General features: G+C 40.2%; 1 protein-coding gene across 3 annotated transcripts in view; it reads right to left on the minus strand.

The window, feature by feature from the left end:
• Positions 1 to 22,901, minus strand: part of EVA1A (eva-1 homolog A, regulator of programmed cell death) — a 184,210-nt gene that overhangs the window by 37,987 nt on the left and 123,322 nt on the right. The window contains exon 1 of one of the 3 annotated variants that reach the window (XM_030921138.1): positions 10,071 to 10,093. The exons of the other annotated variants lie outside the window; for them this stretch is intronic. The gene's annotated coding sequence lies outside the window, so the exon portion shown is untranslated. Of the gene's footprint in view, positions 1 to 10,070; positions 10,094 to 22,901 lie in introns of those variants that run through there. 3 annotated transcript variants of the gene reach the window in all.

Here is a 22,901-nt window from a genome sequence, read left to right on the forward strand (position 1 = left end):
ATTTTCTTTGTAGGGCAGATAAGCACCTGGGGATGATACATCTAACATGCCAGCCTGCCAGCCATTTGGTTTCCATTGCCCCATCAATCTTCCCCTCCCAACCATCACAAGGAATCATTTCCAGAGACATATCCTGGACCTTGTCATCATCTGGAAAGGTTTTACCTCTGAATACTGGGCTGTGAACTCCTTAAGGGCAGGGACCATGCCTTAATTCTTATCTTTGTTCTCAGAGTTTCCAACAATAAGTTCACAGAGCTAGTGCTCAGGGAGTGTTTGCTGGATAAATGGCTCACACTGAGAAATCTCACTCTCCAATCAGAACCTCTATCTTACCTCTCTGATATGGTTTGGCTGTGTCCTCACTGAAATCTCATCTTGAAATATAGTTCCCACAATCCCCAAGTGTTGTAGGAGGGACCCAGTGAGGGGGGTAATTGAATCATGGGGCAAGTTCTCCTAGCAGTGAGTGAGTTCTCACTAGATCTGTTGGTTTTATAAGGGGTGTTTCCCCCTTTTGCTCAGTACTTCTCCATGATTGTAAGTTTCCTAAGGCCTCCCCAGCCACACAAAACTGTGAGTCAATTAAACCTCTTTCCTTTATAAATTACCCAGTCACGGGTATATCTTTATTAGCAGTGTGAGAATACTGCTATGCACTCTCCATACCTGAATCAAAGTAAACGTGCTTCCCAAGCTCTCTGAGGCTTCTATCTTGTCATTCCCTCCCTGCTCACTCAGTTTATCACTCTCATCCTAGATTCATCTTTTCTCTGCACAGCCTGGCTACTACAACTACACTACATGCCGCTCTCACCAGAACACTTCTGCTGCCCTCAACCTCAGGCCTAACTTCCAAAGCACTCCAACCCTCATGTGCCTTCTCTCCTCCCTACAGGCTAGTGCTTCTGAAAAAGTATAATCATTCATATTTGCAGCATTGCAAATGCTGAATTTACAAAATCAATTGAGGCCCCCAGTGCTGCGAGGAAAGCCAGAATGTATGTCCCTGACATCTTACTTTCTCACTTTCTCATTCTTTAATCTTCTCATTCAATCTTCTCAGCTTTCCAGAGAAATAGAGGGCACCCTACATGAACTGTAACTTTCCTCCCTTCCATCTCATTCTGACCTTCCTTCCTTCTGTCTCTAAGGAGTTTTCACCTGTGCTTTCAAATTATTTCCTCCTTCTTCCTACAGGACATGGTTCCATAAATGAATGATTCTTCTTTGACTTTCCCTTTTCTGGCTGATCTCCATCTCTCTATATAAATGGGTAGGCAGATAGATGGATTGATAGATAGACAGGTAGATAAATAGATAATATGTATATAGAGTGATTACATATATTTGTAATCTCTTTCTCAAAATGTTAGTCTTTCACTTTCTCTTCACCTTCTTGCCCCATATATAAATACATATATACAAACACACATACATATATACATTCTATACTTATATACGTGCATATATATACAGTGTATATGTATGTATGCATGTATGTATATATGTATGTGTATATGAATATCTATTGTTTTTTCTCAAATATTTGCTCATTCTTTCCCAATCACTCTCTCAATCTATCTTTTGATCTACTGCCCTTATCTCTTTTTATCTACTATAAACTTAAGTAATGTCCCCCACCTTTAAACAATCTTCCCTTTGCTCAGCCTCTGCTGTAGTTTCTTATCACCCATTCTACTTCCCTTCATAGACATACATCTTCATAGGAAGTTATATTTCCTCTTTCCATTTCTTCCATCAGTGCATCCTTGGCCTAAAATATTTGGCTTCATATCCAGCCTATCTACCAAAGCATTGTTGGTAAGGTGGCCACAGTGAAACAATCAAGTCTGTGCTTCTAATGATTGCTCCAGCATGGAGAGTATGAGCTCCTGGATATCAAGGGGGCTCTTGTGTCCCATCCTTCTGCATTTGTGGTAGCTAACACAATTCCTGGCACATAAGTGCTTTAAAACAAATTTCTGTCTCAGTGATGGGAGTCAAGGTGTGTGGGGCTAAGATTGTCAGACATGGGCCTTAAAGCAGAATGAACAATGTCCTCAATGACACTGATATAACTCCTGAGACCTCAAGAAAAATCTTTGTCTTTTTTGAACCTAAGGGAACCAGGGTTAAGAAATGATATGGTCCTAGACAAGACTCACTTGGTGGTGGCCACAGACCACAGGAATACCAATGCTGTTACAGCAGGGCTCTAACACAGAGCCCGAGGCCTTCACTTAGCACTATGCAGAGGTCAGTACCAAGGGTGGTTCACAAAAAGTTTCTAACTTTAACACACTGTGATGCTGTTTAGCCTGGAGGCTGCCTACCTTCCTATCCCGAGGCAGAGCTTGCTTGTCTTAAATCAATAAATATTTATTAAGCCCACTAGAACCATTTATTTAGAAAGCAATCTGCAGCTATTAAGGAACTGAGAATTCTCTGAAGATCCACATCTTACTCACCTCCATGCCCAGTGATTGACTCATAGGGCTTCCTTTGAATGACTAAGTCCAGAAATGAGCAAATGTGGTCAGCAATCTACCTACCTACACTGCAAACAGAATCAAGTATAAATGCAATGTAAATTAAGTGGACAGTTGGGAAAAGAATAATTAATTTCAATAATAAGGTAGCAATGCAGAGGACCCATAAAGACTTCACAGAGAGGTAACATTCAAATTGAATGTTGAGCTACTGCATATTAATTTAACTACTGAGTATTAATTTAATAATGAATTATACTAATAGCCCACATTTATTGAGACCTTTCTCTTCAACCCGACAATTTGCAAAGTGCTATTTAATTTAAGTTTCATAACAGTTCCATGAGGTAGATGCTATTAGCCTCGTTTTTCAGATGGGAAAACTGAGCTATGGAGAGGTAAAGTTGCCCAAGATCACCTAGCTAGAAAATGATGAAGTTCAAATTTAAACAGTCCAACTCCAGTGCTCTTAACTTTGCTAGAGTAAAGAAAAGCACTGGAGATAGAAGGAAGAGCAGGAGCTAAAGTACATGGCACATCTTTAGCATGGGAGCAAAGGGATAGGCAGAGAAACTGAACAGAAGTCAAAGCTGCAAAGGCAAAGTTGGAATTGCATTTTGGTGGATCTGCAGTGCATTGCAGAGGTTGAGCTTTATTTTATGGACAGTACACACTATTAACAGGAGAATGACATGGTCAGTTCTGCTTTGTAGGAAGAAAACACTGGCAGAAGTGTGGAGGATGTGTTGGAGAAGCCAGAGATGGTCTGAAAGACTTATTGGGGGTCTAACTCAGTAGTCCAGGTAAAGGATGATGCACACCAAAAACCAAGGAGATAAAGTAGCTGAAGAAGCCAGCAACCCAGAAACCCAACACAACTGGTGCACAAAAAACAGACTCCCAACAAATGCCTGCTCTCTCTAGCCAGAGGACCAGGAAAGGAGTGTTCTAGCACGACAGAAAACTCTTGGACAATAGCCACTCTACTTCGGCCAAACATCATTTTAAAAAACAAAAAACCCATGGCCTCATCCACACCGACACCCATACCAGCAAAGTCTGAGTAGATAGCCTAGACTTTCACCCTTAAGACACTATAGCAAGAAACTCCAACACCCTTGCCAGCGTGATGTCAGAGAAAGCCCAAGGGGAGAGATGAGACTTTCATCTGAGATAGCTAGTGAGCTACCTTCCCCGGCAATATCAGTAAGGACTACATGGGAAGCCTGGACATCCGCCCCCTCCTAGAAATAACTAGATACTCCTCCCCTTCTCCACTGGGGTATCAGAGGACTCTCATCACTACCAGTGGTTATAAGCCCCACATCAATGGAGACCACATGGGATCCAGAACTCCCATCCCCATCCAGCAGTAATGAGGAGCCAATCAACTGATGTGAACACTAAGATGATAAGGATAATAGAATTATCTGGTAAAGATTTTTAAACACCATGATTTTAAAAATACTTCAACAAGCAATTATGCACATGCTTAAAACAAATAAAGAAATTAAAAGCCTCAGCAAAGAAATAAAAAGTCTCTGCAAATAAAGAGAAAATATAAAGAAACAGAATTTTATAATTAAAAAAATACAATAATGAGCAGCATTTGGAGACTCACATTGTGAACTTTTGCTCTAAGAACCACCACAGGAACATACCAGGGAAACTGAAAGAATTCACAGACCCTTTGAAAGGAGTGGCTTGCCACTGCACACTCCATGAAACAGCCAAAAAAACAGTCAGTGCCCAAAGTGTAAGAGGAGGAAAGTCTGCCTCTGAACATACATCCTCACTGGGGAACCAGGAAATCTAGATCATGGAAGAAGGATTTAACTTTACCTAGAGCTGAAATGAATTTAGATAGCTGAGCAAAATACAAAAGAAGAAGAAGCCATGGGAAGTGCCCCGTAGGCACTCCTGGTCCCCAGGGAAGCCCAATGAAGCCATTTCTGACTTTATCTCACAGGGTTCCTTGGGGAGGGCAGCCAGTGGAACTGGGGAAGGGCCACAGGGAGAAGGAGACTTCCGGCTGAACTCTGTAATAATTTTGATCAAGTATGAATTTTCCTAGGCAGAATCTGAGGGGTGAGGGCGAACAGGAAGTGCAGATATGAGCACAGAAGCTGCTGCAGTCAGGGAGGGGTGAGGCCTGAAAGCCTTGCTTGCTTTCTCAGCAGGGAGGCTTGTAGCCTGGGGCAAGATCTCAGCCCTGTGCACCAGAGGCCTGTAAACAAATTCAGCTCTGTTGGTTGTTGGCAGGACTAAGACTGGCCTTGCTGGCTGTGTGGGAGCTGGGTGAGGTCTGTCACTGCGAGCTTTCCCCCACTTCCCTGGCAATCTGTATGAAGCAGCGGAAGCAGCCATAATCCTCCTTGGAACATAACTCCATTGGCCTGAGAACCACTGCCCCGTCCCCACAAGTGGTCTCTGCAGGCACCACCCAAGAAGAGTCTGAGCTCAGACACACCTAGCCCTACTCCCATGTGATGGTCTTTTTCTACCCACATTGGTAGCTGAAGACAAAAGACATAAACTTGCAGGAGCTCCATAGCCCCCCTACACCCGCCAGTGCCTGAGAAACCTGAATAGTTATCCCACTGACCTTAGGGCAAGCTTGCATCCCCCAATATTACCACAGCTGATGCTCTCTTTAAAGCGTCACCTCCTGGCTGGAGGACAACCAACTCAAGCCATTACAGCAACTCATTACGGAACCACCCTGCTCCAAGAAAGGAGAAAACAACAACTAATTTCACTATCCGTAATATCCTGGCTAACCAGAGGTCTTGAATCTGTCTATGTGACAACTTCGTTATAAGCATAACCAGTATTTAAGAAAACCAATGCACTAAACAAAACAATAACCAAGGACTCTCACAGAATCCACCTCACTCTCCTGCTACCTCCACCAGAACAGGTGCTGGTATCCATGGCTGACAGACCTGAAGATAGATCGCATCACAGAACTCTTTGCAGACACTTCCCAGTACCAGCCTGGAGCCGGTAGCTCAGCAAACCCTAACCCTAGCCCTAACCTTAAATATATATGCACCTAACACTGGAGATCCCAAATTTATAAAACAATTACCACTTGACCTAAGAAATGAGATAGACAGCAACACAATAATAGTGGGGAACTTCAATACCCCACTGACAGCACTAGACAGGTCATCAAGACAGAATATCAACAAAGAAACAATGGGCTTAAACTATACCCTAGAACAAATGAACTTAACAGATATTTACAGAATATTCTGCCCAACAACAGCAGAATATACATTCTATTCATCAGCACACAGAACATTCTCCAAGATAGACTAGACCACAAACCAAGTCTCAATTAATTTAAGGAAAATCAAAATTATATTGACTACTCTCTCAGACCACAGTGGAATAAAACTGGGAATCAACTCCAAAAGGAACCCTCAAAACCCTGCAAGTATGTGGAAATTAAGTAATCAGCTCCTGAATGATCTTTGGGTCAACAATGAAATAAAGATGGAAATTTAAAAATTGTCTGAACTGAATAATAACGAAACAATCTATCACAACCTCTGGGATACAGCAAAAGTCGTGTTAAGAGGAAATTTCACAGCATTAAATGCCTACATCAAAAAATCTGAAAGAGCTCGAATAGACAATCTAAGGTCACACCTCAAGGAACTAGAGAAACAAGAACAAACCAAACCCAAAACATAGGAGATAAAAAGAAATAACAAGGATCGCAATAGAACTAAATGAAATTGAAATAAACAAAAAACAACACAAAATATAAATGAAACAAAAAGCTGGTTATTTGAAAAGATAAACAAAATTGTTAGACCATTCATGAGATTAACCAAGAAAAGAGAGACGATCCATATAAACTCAATTGGAAAAGAAACAGAAGATGTTACAACTGATACAACAGAAATACAAAGGATCATTCAAGGCTACAATGAACACATTTATGCGCACAGACTAGAAAATCTAGAGGGGATGGGTAAATTCCTGGAAAAATACAGCCCTCCTGGATTAAACCAGGAAGAAATAGAAACTCTGAATAGATCAGTAACAGGTAGCAAGATTGAAACAGTAACAAAAAAGTTGCCAGTAAAAAAAAAAATAAAAAAAATAAAAATAAAAATAAAAAAAAAAAAATCCAGGACCAGATGGATTCGCAGATGAATTCTACCAGGCTTTCAAAGAAGAATTGGTACCAATATTGCTAAAACTATTCCAAAAGATAGAGAAAGAGAATCCTTCTGAAATCATTCTATGAAGCCACTATCAGCCTAATACCAAAACCAGGAAAAGGCATAACAAAATAGAAAACTACAGACCAATATGCCTGAAGAACACAGATGCAAAAACCCTCAACAAAATACTAGCTAACTGAATCCAACAGCATAGCAAAAATAATAATAATAATACACCATGATCAAGTGAGTTTTATACCAGGGATGCAGGGATAGTTTAACATACACAGGTCAATAAATGTGAAGCACCACATAAACAGAATTAAAAACAGAAATTGTATGATCATCTCAATAGACACAGAAAAAAAATCTGACATCTGACAAAATCTAGCATCCCTTTATGATTAAAACCCTGAGGAAAATCAGCATGGTAGGGACATACCTTAAGGTAATAAAAGCCATCTATGACAAATCCACAGCCAATATTATACTGAATGGGGAAAAGTTGAAAGCATTCCCCCAAGAACTGAAACAAGACAAAAATGCCCGCTTTCACCACTTCAATTAAGCATAGTACTGGAAGTCCTAGTCAGAGCAATCAGACAAGAGAAAGAAATAAAGGTCATTCAAATTGGTAAAGAGGAAGTCAAATGGTCACTGTTTGATGATGATATTATCATATACCTGGAAAACCCTCAGGACTCATCCAAAAAGATCCTAGAACTGATAAATGAATTCAGTAAGGTTTCAGGATACAAAATCAATGTATACACATCAATAACACTGCTATACAACAACAGTGACTAAGCTGAGAATCAAATCAAGAACTCAACCAACTTTACAATAGCTGCAAAAACAAAAATAAAGTACTTAGGAATATACCTAAACAAGGAATATTCACCTTACTCCTGCAAGAATAGCCATAATTTAAAAATCAAAAACTAATAGATGTCGGCATGGATGTGGTGAAAAGAGAATATTTATACACTACTGGTGGGAATGTAAACCTGTACAACCACTATACGACAGTACAGAGATTCCTTAAAGAATGAAAAGCAGATCTGCCATTTGATCCAGCAATCTCACTACTGAGTATCCACCCAGTGGAAAATAAGTCATTATATGGAAAAGACACTTGCACATGAATGTTTGTAGCAGCACAATTCATAACTGCAAAAATATGGAACCAGCCCAAATGCTCATCAATCAACGAGTGGATAAAGAATATGTAGTTATATATATATATATATATAAACTATATATATAAAAATACATAAATAGTATTCCATATATGATGGAATACTATTCAGCCATAAAGAAATGATGACATTCTTAGCAACCTGGATCGAGTTGGAGACCATTATTCTAAGTGAAGTAACTCAGGAATAGAAAACCACACATTGTATGTTCTCACTTTTAAGTGGGAGCTAAGCTTATGAGGATGCAAAGGCATAAGAATAATACAGTGCAGTTTGGGGACTTCGGGGAAGGCTGGGAGGAGGGTAAGGGGTAAAAGACTATACACTGGGTACAGTGTACACTGCTTGGGTGATACTTTCACCAAAATCTCAGAAATCACCATTAAAAAACTAAAACTTATCCATGTAATGGCCGCACATGGTAGCTCACGCCTGTAATCCCAGCACTTTGGGAGGCCGAGGTGGGCAGATCAGGAGGTCACAAGATCGCGACCATCCTGGCTAACACGGTGAAACCCCGTCTCTACTAAAAATACAAAAAAATTAGCCGGGCGTGGTGGCAGGCGCCTGTAGTCCCAGCTACTCGGGAGGCTGAGGCAGGAGAATGGCGTGAACCCAGGAGGCGGAGCTTGCAGTGAGCCAAGATCAGGCAGCTGCACTCCTGTCTGGCCGACAGAGCGAGACTCCGTCTCAAAAAAAAAAAAAAAAAAAAAAAAAAAAAAGAGCTTATCTGTGTAATTAAACAGCACCTGTTCCCAAAAACTATTGAAATAAAAAAAATGTTTAAATAAAGAAAGGATAGGACACCTGCCATATGAAAAGAACTAAAGAAATAAAGGAACTGAATAAGGAGATACTTGTAACACAGCCAGTGTTTATGTGAGTAAAACTTGGTATTGTAGGTCTGGTAATTAAAAGAAAAGGTCATGTTTATTTTTATTAACAACAATAATAAAAGCCAACATTTATTAAGTACATTCCACACACTAAAAAAATACAATAACCAAAATAAAAAGCTCAAAATAAATAAATGGGCTCGATGGTAAACGGAGGAGGCAGAGGAAACAATGGGTGATCTGAAAGACAGAATAATAGAAATTACTTAGTTGAACTACAGAGAGAAAACAGACTGGAAAAAAAAATGAACAGAGTCTTAGGGACCTGTGAGATTATTACAAAAGGTCTAACATTTGTGTCATTGGAGCTCCAGAATGCAAGAAGGATGAAGAGGAATTGAGAAAGTAATCAAAGAAATAATGACTTTTAAAAATCCAAATTTGTCAAGAAACATAAACTTATGGATTCAAGAAGCTGAGCAAATCTCAAGTGGAATAAATCCAAAGAAATCCATGTGAAGATACACTGTAATTTAACTTTCGAAAACTAAAGACTAAAGAGGTTGGGTGTGGTGGCTCAAGCCTGTGATCCCAGCACTTTAGGAAGCCAGGGTGGGCAGGTTACTTGAGCTCAGGTGTTTCAGACCAGTCTACGTAATATGGCAAAACCCCATCTTTATTAAAAATACAAAAATTAGCTGGGTATGGTGGCATACACCTGTGCGTCCCAGCTACTCAGGAGGCTGAGGTGGGAGGATCACTTGAGCCTAGGAGGTCGAGACTGCAGTAAACCGAGATTGCCCCACTGCACTACAGCCTGAGTGACACAGAGTGAGGCCCTGTTAAAAAAAAAAAAAAAAGAAGAAGAAGAAGAAAGAAAGAAAACCAAAGACAAAAAAAAAATTGAAAGCTGCCTGAGAAAAATGACGTCTTAGCTACAGGGAAAAAACAATTCAGAACACAGAGGGTTTCTCATTGGAAACCATGTAAGTCAAAAGGCAGTAAGTAGCACAATATATATTTCAGGGGCTGAAAGAAATGAACTGTGAATCCAGAATCAATACCCAGCAAAACTCCCCTTCAAGATGTAGGGGAAACCAGACATTCTCCAATGAAGGAAAACTAAGAGAATTTGTCACCAGCAGACCTACCCAAAAAGAATTACTAAAGTCCTCTAAACAGAAAGAATTTTTAAAAGATATCATGAAATATCAAGAAGAAAGCACAAATATAGGTAAATACGGTAGGCTTTCTTTTTCCTCATGAGTTTTCTAAATTGCATTTAACAGTTGAAGCAAAAATGTTAACACTTTCTGATGCAGTTCTGAATGTATGTAAAGAAGACCAGGCACAGTTACTTACACCTGTAATCCCAGCGATTCGGGAGGCAGAGGCAGGAGGGTCACTTGATACCAGGAATTTCGACCAGCCTGGGCAAAATTGTGAGACCCCAATCTCTAAAAAAACAATAATTATTATTTTATTTTATTTTATTTATTTTTGAGACGGGAGTCTCACTCTGTCGCCCAGGCTTGAGTGCAGTGGGGCGATCTCGGCTCACTGCAAGCTCCGCCTCCCGGGTTCACGCCATTCTCCTGCCTCAGCCTCCCGAGTAGCTGGGACTATAGGCGCTCGCCACCACGCCTGGCTAATTTTTTTGTATTTTTAGCAGAGACAGGGTTTCACCGTGTTAGCCACGATGGTCTCCATCTCCTGATCTCGTGATCCGCCCGCCTCGGCCTCCCAATAATTTAAAAAAACACTTAGCAGGGCATGGTGGCAAATGCCTACAGTCTCAGCTACTCCGAGGCAGTAAGATTGCTTAAGCCCAGGAATTCGAGCCTGCAGTGAGCTATGATTGTGCCACTGCACTCCAGTTTGGGCAGCAGAGAGAGACCTTGTCTGAAAAATAAAATAAAATTAAGTTAAAATGAAAAAGTAATGTATGTAAAGGAAATATTTAAGGCACACTTTGGAGTAGGGCAAAGGGAAGCAAAGCAGGATAAGGTTTTTATGTTTCACTCAAACTGGTGAAATGGCACCAGCAGACGGTAAATAGCCATATATATATATAACAACCACTAGAAAAACTGTATGAAGAAATACATTTAAAAACACTACAAACAAATCAAAATGGGATTCTAAAACAATGTTCAAGTAACTAAAAAAAAGAAAACAGAGAAACAAACAAACAAAAAACAGAAGACAAAAGACAAAATGGCAGACGTCAGCCCTAACATCTCAATACTGACATTAAGTGTAAATAATCTGAACACACCAATTAAAGATAGCTATTGGCAAAGTGGATTTTAAAAATGACCCTCTGTCGGATGCATAGTTTGCAAATATTTTCTCTCATTCTGTAAGTTGATTGTTACTCTGTTAACACTTCTTTTGCTCTGCGGAAGCTTTTTAGTTTAATTGGGTCCCATTTATTTCTTTTGCTTCTGTTGCATCTGCTTTTGGGGTCTTAGTCACAGATTCTTTGCCTCAGTCAATGTCTAAAAGAGTTTTCCTAGGTTTTCTTCTAGCATTCTTATGGTTTCAGATATTATATTTAAGTCTTTAATCCATCTTGACTTAATTTTTGTATATGGTGAGAGATAGGGATCCAGTTTAATTCTTTTACATGTGACTATCCAATTTTCCCAGCACCATCCACTGAATAGGGTATCCTTTCCCTAGTTTATGTTTTTGTGTGCCTTGTCAAAGATCAGTCCAGAATCTCCAAGTCAAACAAATCAGCAAGAAAAAAAATCCCATTAAAAAGTGGGCAAATGATATAAATAGAAATTTCTCAAAAGAGGGTATACAAATGGCCAACAAATATATGAAAAAATGCTCAACATCACTTATCATCAGAGAAATGCAAATTAAACTCACAATGAGATGTCACTTATCCTCACTAGAATGGCCATTATTAAAAAGTCAAGAAGCAATAGATGGCATAGATATGGCAAAAAAAAAAAAAAAAAAAGGACACTTGTTTATACACTGCTGATGGGAGGGTAAATTAGAACAACCTCTATGGAAAACCATATGGAGTTTTCTCAAATAACTAAAAGTAGATCTACCATTTGATGAAGCAATCCCACTACTGGGTATCTACCCAGAGGAAAAGAGATCATTATATAAAAAGACACTTGCACACATATGTTTACTGCAGCACAATTCACAATTGCAAGATATGGAATCAACCTAAGTACCACCAACCAATGAATAAATAAAGTGTGGTGTGCATGTAATTCATTCATCAGTTGAATGCCATACAAAGAATAAAATAATGTCTTTTGCAGCAACTTGGATAGAACTGGAGGCCATTATCCTAAGTGAAATAACTCAAGAATGGAAAACCAAATGCCATGTGTTCTCACTTACAAGTAGAAACTAAGCTATGGGTACACAAAGGCATACAGTGGTATAATAGACAGTGGAGACTCAGGATGGGGAAGGATAGAGGGAGTGAGAGATGAAAACCTACCATTGGGTACAACACACGCTATTCAGGTGAAGGATACACTAAAATCCTAGACTTTACCACTGTATGATTCATCCATGTAACCAAAAGATACTTGTACCTCTAAAGCTATTGAAATAAAATGTTTTTAAAAACGATGTCCCAACTATACACTATAAGAAATTATAAAAAACCTTTCTTTGATTATTTTCTCAGTGCTAGGATTACTGGCACCACACCCAGCCACTGCCAGTATTGTTATATATGAAGTTAGTTTCTCACAGTGTATAGTTGAGACATGGTTTTTTATAGCCAAGGCGGGCAGATTGCTTGAGCCCAGGAGTTAGAGACCAGCCTGGGCAACATGGCGAAACCCCATCTCTACAAAAAATACAAAAATTAGCCAGGCATGGTAATGCATATCTGTAGTCCCAGCTACTCAGGAGGCTGAGCGGGGAGGATGGCTTGAGCCCAGGTGGCAGAGGTTGCAATGAGCTGAGAGCATGCCACTGCACTCCAGCCTGGCAACAGAGCAAGACCTTGTCTTAAAAACAAAACAAAGCAAAAAGCCCCCCCCCCCCAAAATAAAACAAAACACAAAAACAATATTGTCAGGTTTAAAGAAAAGGGATCAAAATATTATATTATGCAACCATTAACCAAAAGAAAACAAGTCTAAATTGATATGTATTAAGTTTATAAAATAGACTTTAGAGCAAAGAAAATTACCAGAGTGCCTTTGAAAAAAAAAATCTATAAAATCGACAAACGTTTAGCAAGACTGACCAAAAAAGAAAGAAGTTACAAATTACCAATGTCAAAAACAAAACAGTAGATATCACTAACAGACCCTGCAGATAACAAAATAGTAAGGAAATACTAGGAAAAACTCCTACACACATAAGTTTGACAATTCAGACAAAATGAACCAGTTCCTTGAAAAACACAAAGTACCACAACTCATCCAATATGACAGAGATAATTTGAATATCCCCATAGCTATTAAATAATTGAATTTGTAATTTTAAAACTTATGCCCCCCCAAAAAATACTTCAGGCCTAGATGGTTTCACTAGAAAATTCTAACAAATGTTTAAAGAAGAATTAACATGACTTCTACACAATCTCTTCCAGAAAATCAGAGAAGAGGCGGATATTTCCCAATGCATTTCATGAAGCTAGCATTACACAGATACCAACTCCAGATAAAGATAGTGCAAAAAAAGAAAACTCAAAACCATCAGGAACATAGATACAATAAAAGAATCCTTAGCACAATATTAGCAAATAGAATTCAGCAACGTATAAAAAGGATTTTTTTCGTAGTGACTTTTTATGACATGACTATATGGGGCTTATTTCAAAAATGCAAGGCTTATTCAAAAATCAACTGATGTAATCTGCCATTAGTAACAGGCTAAAGAAGAAAAATCATGTTAATTGATGCAGAAAATTTTTTTCAAAAATTCAACACCTATTCATGATTTTTAAAAAATTCTCAGAAAAATATGAATAGAGGGGAATTGCCTCAACTTGATAAAGAGCATCTACAAAAGACCTATAGCTAACATTCTACTTCATGATGAGATACTCAATGTTTACTCATCAAGATCAGAAATTAGGTAAAGATACCCACCCTCCCCACTCTTAAATCAACATAGCACTGTACGTTCTAACCATTACATTGAGGCAAGAAAAGGAACTAAAAGACACACAGATGAGAAAGGAAGAAATAAAACTGTCCCTATTTGCAAGTGATATGGCTGTCTATAGAGATCCCAAGGAATCTACTCAAAAAACCTCCAGGTACGACCTGTACATTTGTCCTTCCAAATCTCATGTTAAAATGTGTTCTCCAATGTTGCAGGTGGGACCTGGTGGGAGGTGTTTGGATCATGGAGATGGATCCCTCATAAATGGCTTGGTGTTGCTCTTGTGGTAATAAGTGAGTTCTCATTCTATTAGTTTATGCAAGAGCTGACTGTTAAAATAGCCTAGCATCTCTCTTGCTCCTTCTTACGATATAACATGACTGCTGTCCCTTAGTCTTCCGCTATGAGTAAAAGCTTCCTGAGGCCTCACCAGAAGCCAAGCAGATGCTGATGCTATGCTTGTACAGTCTGCAGAATGATGAGCCAAATAAACATCTTTTCTTTATATTACGCCAGCCTCAGATGTTCCTTCTGCAAAACAGACTAATACATCTCTTAAAACTAGTGAGTTCAGTGGGGCATGGTGGCTCACACCTGTAATCCCAGCACTTTGGGAGACTGAGGCAGGTGGATCACCTAAGGTCAGGAGTTCGAGACCAGCCTGACTAATATGGTGAAACCCTGTCTCTACTAAAAATATGAAAGTTAGTTGGGCATGGTGGCATGTGCCTGTAGTCCCAGTTCCTCTGGAGGCTGAGACAGGAGAACTGCTCAAACCTGGGAGGCGGAGGTTGCACCACTGGGAGCCAAGATCGCACCACTGCACTCCAGCCTGGGTGACAGAGCGAGACTCCATCCCCTGTAAAAAATTTTAAAATAAAATAAAACTAGTGAGTTCAGCAAGGTTGCAGGCAACAGAAACTTATAAAAAATCAACTGTATTTTCATATACTAATAGTGAACACTAAAGTTAAAAAATATAACACCATTTACTGTTGCTTAAAGAATGAAATACAGTCCTGCACCACATTAATGAAGTTTTGGTCAATGACAGCCATGTTGTATAAATGAGATCACAATATGCAACCTTTTGGGATTGGGTACATGAATATTTATAGTAGCTGTATTTGCAATAGCCCAAAACTGGAAACAATTCATATGTCATTCAAAGAGTAAATGTTTAAACAAACTGTAGTACCTCTATACCATGTAATACTACTCAGCAACAAAAAAAGAACAAACTGTTGATACACAAGGCAACCTGGATGAATTCCAGAGGATTATTCTGAATTTAAAAACCCAATCCCAAAAGGTTGCATATTGTGTGATTTCATTTATACAATATTCTTGAAATGACAAAATTACAGGAATAGGGAATAAATTAGTAGTTTTCAGAGGTTAAGGAAGGACTGGGGTGAGAAAGAAAGTTATCGTAGCTAAAAAATAGCAACATGAGAAATCCTTGTGATGATGCAAATGTTCTGTATCTTGACTCTATCAATGTCAACATCCTGGTTGTGATATTGTACTACAGTTTTGCATGATGTCATCATTGGGGAAACTAGTTAAATGGAACATGGGAGCTCTGCATTATTTCTTGTGACTATGTATAAATTTAAAATTATCTCCAAAAAATGTCTAATTAAAAATACATTTTAACGCATAATCATCCTTCTGAACCATAATCTGTCATTAAATCTTGAGAAATATTGATCTAAAAGTTCAACCAGGATATTAGGGGAAATATCCTCTTTCTCATGAGCAACAGCTGAAGGGACAGAAAATGTTTTATCTTGAGAAATCCTAAAGAAAATTATGAGAGTTTTCTTTTTCCAGAATATGAAGGGATTATACACATGAAATTAAACTTGGTGTGCTGCCAGTAAACAGAACACAGGCTGACGTACAAGAAAATGCACAAGCTTCAGGATTAACCACACATGGGTTTAAACCCAAGCTCCACCATGCCCTATTTTTAAGACTAGACAAGTTAGTTAACCTCCCCGACCTCCCATTTCGTCATCTTTAAAACAAGGCTAATGATTCACACTTCAATCCATCAATCAGCATCTAAGTAAAGAAATAGACACTGCTTCAGTATTTCCAACAGAAGGAAATTAATGCAGGGAATTGGTGGCAGTGGTGAAGACAGAAATATAGGTTACAGGTGATAGAAAAGCTGAGATCTGAAGATTATTGCGATAGATAACAGTCAAGAGTATAAAGATCTTCTTAAGTTCATAAAACCTTGCATACTTACTAAGGATCAGGCAAAATGTGAAAAGTAAAAAATTAAACAATTTAAAAAAATAAAAAATAAAAAAATTAAGTTTGTCTGACTTTAAAATGATGAAATTAGTTGGAGTAAGGTCTTGGGATGGGGTCATGAAGTAATCAGATATTAGCAATAGTAGGCAGTGTGTAATTGAAGGCATAAAGGTAGGAGGCAATGTTGCCAGAGCCCAGGAGCCAGAGTCACCAGGAAGAATTAGGAACCATGGAGGACACAAATAGTGGGAGCTGGAGCCATAGAGGAGATGCAAACACTGCTGGCAAGGATGATTTAAGATGGGAGAGAGGGAAGAAATTATCTGGTTTCCTCTTTTCACTACCTTGCAAACTTCCAAGGGTAGAGAACTTTCCTCTAGCAGGAAGCCATAGATATGGAGCCTGGGGAAGGCAGCCTTCCAGGTCAGCCCCTGCTATCAAGGGCAGAGCAGGAATCAGAAGATAGACACACCTAGGTGTGACCCACTCACAGGGTGTTTGTGAGGATGCAGGGCTTGTAAGATACCTGGCACAGAGTAATAGGTGCTCAAGAAATGGCAATTATTATTTTTCAGTGCCAATGTCGCATGATGACATTTAGAGCCACATTTTCTCATCATTTCATATCTGAATAGACGGAAGAACAAGCTGGGGCTCATGCCATGTAGACTTTGCCAAGAGTACTTATTTTTTCCAAATGAGCAGCACATCTGAGAAATGTGAAAAGCAGGCCTGTCCTAAAGTTTCATTGTATAAAGCAAATGTTGAGTTTCCACAGCTGCTGGATTCAGCCTACCCAGAGGAATAGTTTTCATGAAATATTAATCTCAGAGAAAGCCACACTGGGGTAAGCTTGCACAGTAATTCAAGCAGCATGTGCAAAATTTATTTAGCGTTTGGCTGGGCATGGTTTTAATTATGTGAAGTCTTCAGAATGAGAAGAAAGTGATTGAAGATGTTTAAGTCAGTCATGGAGGCTGTGGATGCTCCAAGACTCTCTCCAACTTTGGTTTATTTCTGCAGTCCCCAAACTATAAATACAAAGGAAGCTCCCATGGAATCAGATGATGGCACTGTAAGAATCAAGACGCAGCTAGCAGTAAAAACAGAAGACACCAACACCTGCAGTCCAGAGAACTCCAGTGTAACATAAAGGCGGGTGTCTATTCATGGTTCCCTACAACCAAGGTAGGGACAGAAAGGTGAGAATCCACAGGATTGTCCAAAACCTGGGAAGCAGCATGCAAGACGCTTTCATCAAAGGTCCCAAGTGAGTACAAGATGCAGAGTGTGTTGTGTACCTGATGGACATCTCATACTTCCTGGGAGTCACTGGCATGGTGTGATGTTGAACGTGAGGTAGCATCTGGAAGTGCAGAGAGGGCCAGGACCCCTCCCTGAGGACAACACAGGCATGGGGATGGACTGGGCCTTGCATACAGTAGAGTTAAGCCAACCTGCAGGGTTTTAAAACTGTCAACAACCGGCAGCCACAAAATGTCCCCTTGGCTGATGGAACAGATAGAAAACTCAGAAGTTATTTTTAAAGACCGGTTTTCAGACTCTAGGTTCTGTTCGTAAATATTAGGGCCCTAACACCAGCCTAGGGGGAGAGGCTTCTATCCCAAGAGGGACTATACGAGTTGGAACCTCAGAAAGGGACCACTAATTTTCAGAGACAATCAAAAGCTAGTCCTGTGAGGTAAGACATAGGAGATGGAGATAGGCAGGGAGGTTCTCATGATCAGTCCATAGAATTGATGCCCTAATCTCTATGCCCTCACAGGGGTCAGGGAGACCTGCTGAGTTATTTACTGCCTCAAGTTAGATAAGTCTGGGCATCAAGGTGGGCTGGTCCTAGCTAGGAGGAGTGGAGGAGGAAGCTAGACTGTGCTGACCTGGAGTCCAGAACACTGAGGTTATTGGGGGAGGAGTCTCCACTTGCGCTTCCCAGAGATCCCTCCAGCTCAACATGTTCTAAATTCATTCCCCCAGCTCACCTGCCTCCTCTTTTCTGTACAGTGTTCATAGTATCCTGAGGTTTCCAGTCACACAGGCTCAAACCTGAGGATCATCCTGGACCCTTCCTCTCCCTTGCCCTGAAAATCCTACCTCCTATCCTTTCTAACCCTCCATCCCCACTGTCACTCCCCTAATTCAGAAATTTCTCTCCTTTCTTCCCCCCTCCACCCCAATCTCATATAGGGTTGTGATATGATTCGGCTCTGTGTCCCCACCCAAATCTCATCTTTAATTCCCATAATCCCCATGTGTTATGGGAGGGACCCGGTGGGAGATGATTGAATCATGGGGGTGGGTCTTTCCCATGCTATTCTTGCAATAGTGAATGGGTCTCACGAGATCTGATGGTTTTAAAAATGGGAGTTTCTCTGCACAAGCCCACTCTTTGCCTGCTGCCATCCACGTAAGATGTGACTTGCTCTTCCTTGCCTTCTGCCATGACTGTGAGGCCTCCCCAGCTACGTGGAACTGTAAGTCCAATGAACCTCTTCCTTTTGTAAATTGCCCAGTCTCTAGTATGTCTTTATCAGCAGTGTGAAAACGGACTAATACATGGTGCTAGGTTGAGCATTTGGAAACAGTGTTCTAACAATGCCACTCATCTGTTCCAAAACTGCCAAAGGATCCACACTGCCTTGAGTGAAATTCAAATGTGAGACTGTAAATCAAAGCGCTTCATGAGTTCTTACCAACCTACCTTTCCATCACAGCCCAACATCAGGCAAACAGAACCACTCTCTTCTCCGTTCATTTCCCACTTGGTTCTACTTCTGGGTTTTGCTCTGCTTGGCATGTGTTTTCCTGCATCACTGCATTTCCGAGTCTTACCCACCCTTCAAAGTTCATGTCACATCACCTCCTGCAAGAACATTCTCTGATCCTCTCCTGCATGCATAATCACTCCCTCTTTTGGACTCCTGCAACCCTGTGTGCCACTCTTTCGCATTGAGTAAAAGTATGTGCTTTTCATATATTTCCATTGGGTGATAAGCTCTTTGAAAATAAGAGCCTTACATCAGATTCACCCTTCATGGAGAAGACGTAGGGATACCCAAGAACTTTGAGTTTGGCTGGTTTATAGGAAATATAACAAAGTTTGGGGGAATAATTTTGGAAAGGTAGGTTGGAATCATATTGTGACTTCAGGGTAATAGTTAAAAGTGCTTGGGAGTCATCTGCAGAAGTATGAAGCTAGACAAGGCAATCCTGAGAAAAAATATCAAATGTGAAGGGAAAGTGCCCATCCCTGGAACCACAGGGAACACTAGCCTGCAAGTGTCCACTGGAAAATAAAAAAATCACAGAGACTGGCAGGAAATGGCTGTACAGAATGGAAGTCAATCACAACATCCATACCACATTGGGCATACAAAGAATTTCAGCCCTGTTGGTCAACCACAATACATGCACTTGAATAATTCTGACCGAATCCTGTATGGCTTTTTTCTCTAGAATTGCAAATAGGGAAGACCATGCTGACAGACTTGTGGATCCTTAATTCAGGGTATTTTAAAAGGCAATCACTTGCCACATTCTATTCCTAATCAGTGGGGCCTCCCAAGCCCAGTACACTGGAGGTATCTACAGATGTGGAGAACTCGCAGAAGTAAGGCCTGACCAAGGAACACACAAATGGGAACAAGGAGCATTCCTGGTCATCTGATTTGTTTCTGTGTTGGCTTCCCAGTCCCAAAAGTGACTTCTAAGGTCATTACAATTATTAAAACCAGAGAACAAGCACAGGGACCCTGAGGAAGTCAGCAGGAAGTGAGTGGGAAAACAAAACAAAACAAAACAAAAACCTTGACCTGGAAGTCTGGAAGCCCAGAGCAGCACCCCTGCCCCACCCCGCAAGGAGCTGGAGGGGAGAGAAGTTCTGAGTGGTAAGTGTGCCAGCCTCCCTGGGTGGGACCTGTGTGGCTTCTTGGGGAAGTGGGCGGCTTCTACCTGAGACCTTCCTAATCATTCCTCACCAGGGGGAACTAGTCCTACAACCACATAGGACTTACCCTGTGTCAATTCAATTTAATTCAGCACAGACAAACTGCTGAGCTCCCCAGAGATGAAAGCCCTGACCTGGGCAGATGTTTACCTGATCAAAACAGGGAGGTCTTCCCAAGCCAGCCCTGATAAAGGTCCCACCTGAGACCACAATTTTCTTACACCTTATTCTAATACAACGGAGGTCAACTTATTCATTTCAAGGGTTCTAGAAATGTTTGATTCAAACTATATTTAAAAAATATTTTTAAAATGGTAAACATAGACAAGTGTGTGATACCAAATGTGAACTATCATAGACCCCAGTGGTTCACATGAGCCACAGGCTATAATACACTCATGCCCGCTTCAGAATAAAGGTTCTTCTGCCAAAACCATGAATATGTTTGAACACATGTAGATGTGTCATTAATTGGGAGAGCTGTAGTTCCAAGAAGATCTTTCAACAGTTTAGATCCATGCAAGTATTCTGATGCTGTAAAATTGTATGAGCAAGTATACTACCATCACCCTGGCCCCCTAACGCCATGCTCGATTAAAGGCCAGGAAGGACTCAGGGACTTCCTTGGAATGTATACTCTTATAAAGACATAATACTAAACTATACAGTAATATGTGACCACATAACATGTTGTACCATGGTGAGTATTACCAGTAGCATTATTATTAGTGTTGTTAGTATTACCAGTAGCATGCTTATTTTGATCTTAGACTGATCTTAGACTGATTGGCAGACATTAAAAAATCTGAACAAGACCAACAGCAATGTAGGGCCATTCTATGACTGCTTCTCTTGTGGCCGATAGTGTCAATGATGAAACTGACAACTGAAGTTTGAGCTCAAAATGCCAGATTAAACATGTTTTGCTGTGTTAAAGGCTTTAAGTGATTACTACAGAGAAACAAACACTGGAGTTTCTGAAAAAAAATTAATAACATAATTAACCTCTCATGATGATATGACATAATTTTGGGAAGAATTTTCTGCCAAAGATATAAATTGGTGAATCTAAGTGAAAGAATCTGTTCCTTTGCATTAGACCTCTTATAATTAAACAATTGTTACATAGTGTTAGTGAGTCAACATTAAAACCAATTCCTATTTTTTCATGTTTCTAGATCATTGAAATCAGAATAGCCTGAATCTGTAAGGTATCCTATTTAAAAGTGCTATAATTTCCAATATCCAGTTGTTGCATGTTGTACAACCAATATAAAATACAGGGGTGTACTTGATAGTGAGAATGTCATGAGGCTGCAATTTTCATCCCAAAACCTCAATTTCAAATTCTCATAACATTCTCATTGCTTTCATTAACTGTATGTTAAAAACTAAGTTTATCAAACTGATATAAATAACAAAATGTTGGTTTGCTCTGTTATACTCATTGATATTCTACATAAGATTTCACTGAAGAGTTTTAATGCTGAAAAGTTTCCAAAAATCACTGTAACATTTAATATATAGGAAAAATCCAAAATACGAAGCAGGAAAAGACGTAAGAAACAGATCTTTTTGGTTAGAAAAGCAGAAGTAGAAAAGGGTGAAGGTAATTCAACCACAACTCCAGATACAAGCTTAAGAATGAAAAAAAATGCTTTTTGAATTAATCAATGAAGCAGAAATAGTATGTCCCTTGCTCCTGGAATTGGGAGAGGGGAAACTTTGGGACTGGAGAAACAGAGAAGGTCGTAGAGGAAGTTTTGCTTTCTCGATGAGAACCATCTTCCTATAGGCAAATAAGAAGGCTTCTCTGTGGGAAGCAGGGCAGATCAAAGAGATGATGGTCAGTGGGGAGCCAAGTGTAGCCACTGATCATTAGGGCCAGCATAACTGAGGTGTCAGCACAACGGAAAGGAGGCCTTGAGCAGTGAGGTTTCTGGACTTGTGGTAGAGAAAAAGTGGTGACCAGACATGTGATTCCGGGGAAGGAGGTTAAAGGGAAGGTGCAGCCTGGAGGGCAGAAGCAAACCACAGGACACAGAAATCATTCATTCACTCATTAATTGATGAAGCTCCTATTTATACAGGCATTTGATTGGACACTGCAGTTACAAAGATGAATAAGCCTCAGTCAGTGTCTCCGAGGGGGAGGAGAGGTTGTTACCAAGGAGAAGCCCAAGGAGCTACAAGGATGGCAGAGGAAGGGGTCATAGCTTCCTGGAAGAGGTACCCCTAGAGGTCAGTCTCAAAGAAGAAGCAGGAGGTAATCAAGCAGATAATAGCTGAGAATGGGGGAGGAGGAGCACCTCTCACCTCAAAGAGCATTCCTGGAGAAAGACATAATTTGAGAGAGAGAATTGTATAGCTGGGGAAGAGCAAGTGGACGAAAATGAGTGAGGCACAAAGTGAAAGTAAGGGAAAGTGAGAGAGGAAACTGTTGAGGGAGCTGGGGCCAGGTCATGGGAGGCCTGGTGTGTTCTGCAAGGCAGCTCAGACTCTCTCCTAGCAGCAGTAGGGAGCCACTGAGGATGCTAAGCTGGGAAGCTACACTCACACTTCCCTATTCAATTTCTCCACACTATTTGCTTGTGTGGCCTCCCATAAGCATTCGCCAAGAGCAGGAACTACTTTTTTCATCTTTTCACCTTTATGTCCTTGGAGCTTAGCATAGTCCCCAGAATGCAACAGGAACGTAGCATTTATTGTTATATGAACTAATGAATGAACGAGCAAAGTGCTAAGTAGGGAAAGAAGAGGCTGGGGGGGAGAAATGCAGTGAGTGAAGATGAGAGAACACTGTCAAATACACAGGCTAAGAAAATCTGAAATGTAGTAATAAAAGTATATGT

This window comes from Rhinopithecus roxellana, chromosome 17 (assembly GCF_007565055.1).
Source record: "Rhinopithecus roxellana isolate Shanxi Qingling chromosome 17, ASM756505v1, whole genome shotgun sequence".
Classification (NCBI taxonomy): domain Eukaryota; kingdom Metazoa; phylum Chordata; class Mammalia; order Primates; family Cercopithecidae; genus Rhinopithecus; species Rhinopithecus roxellana.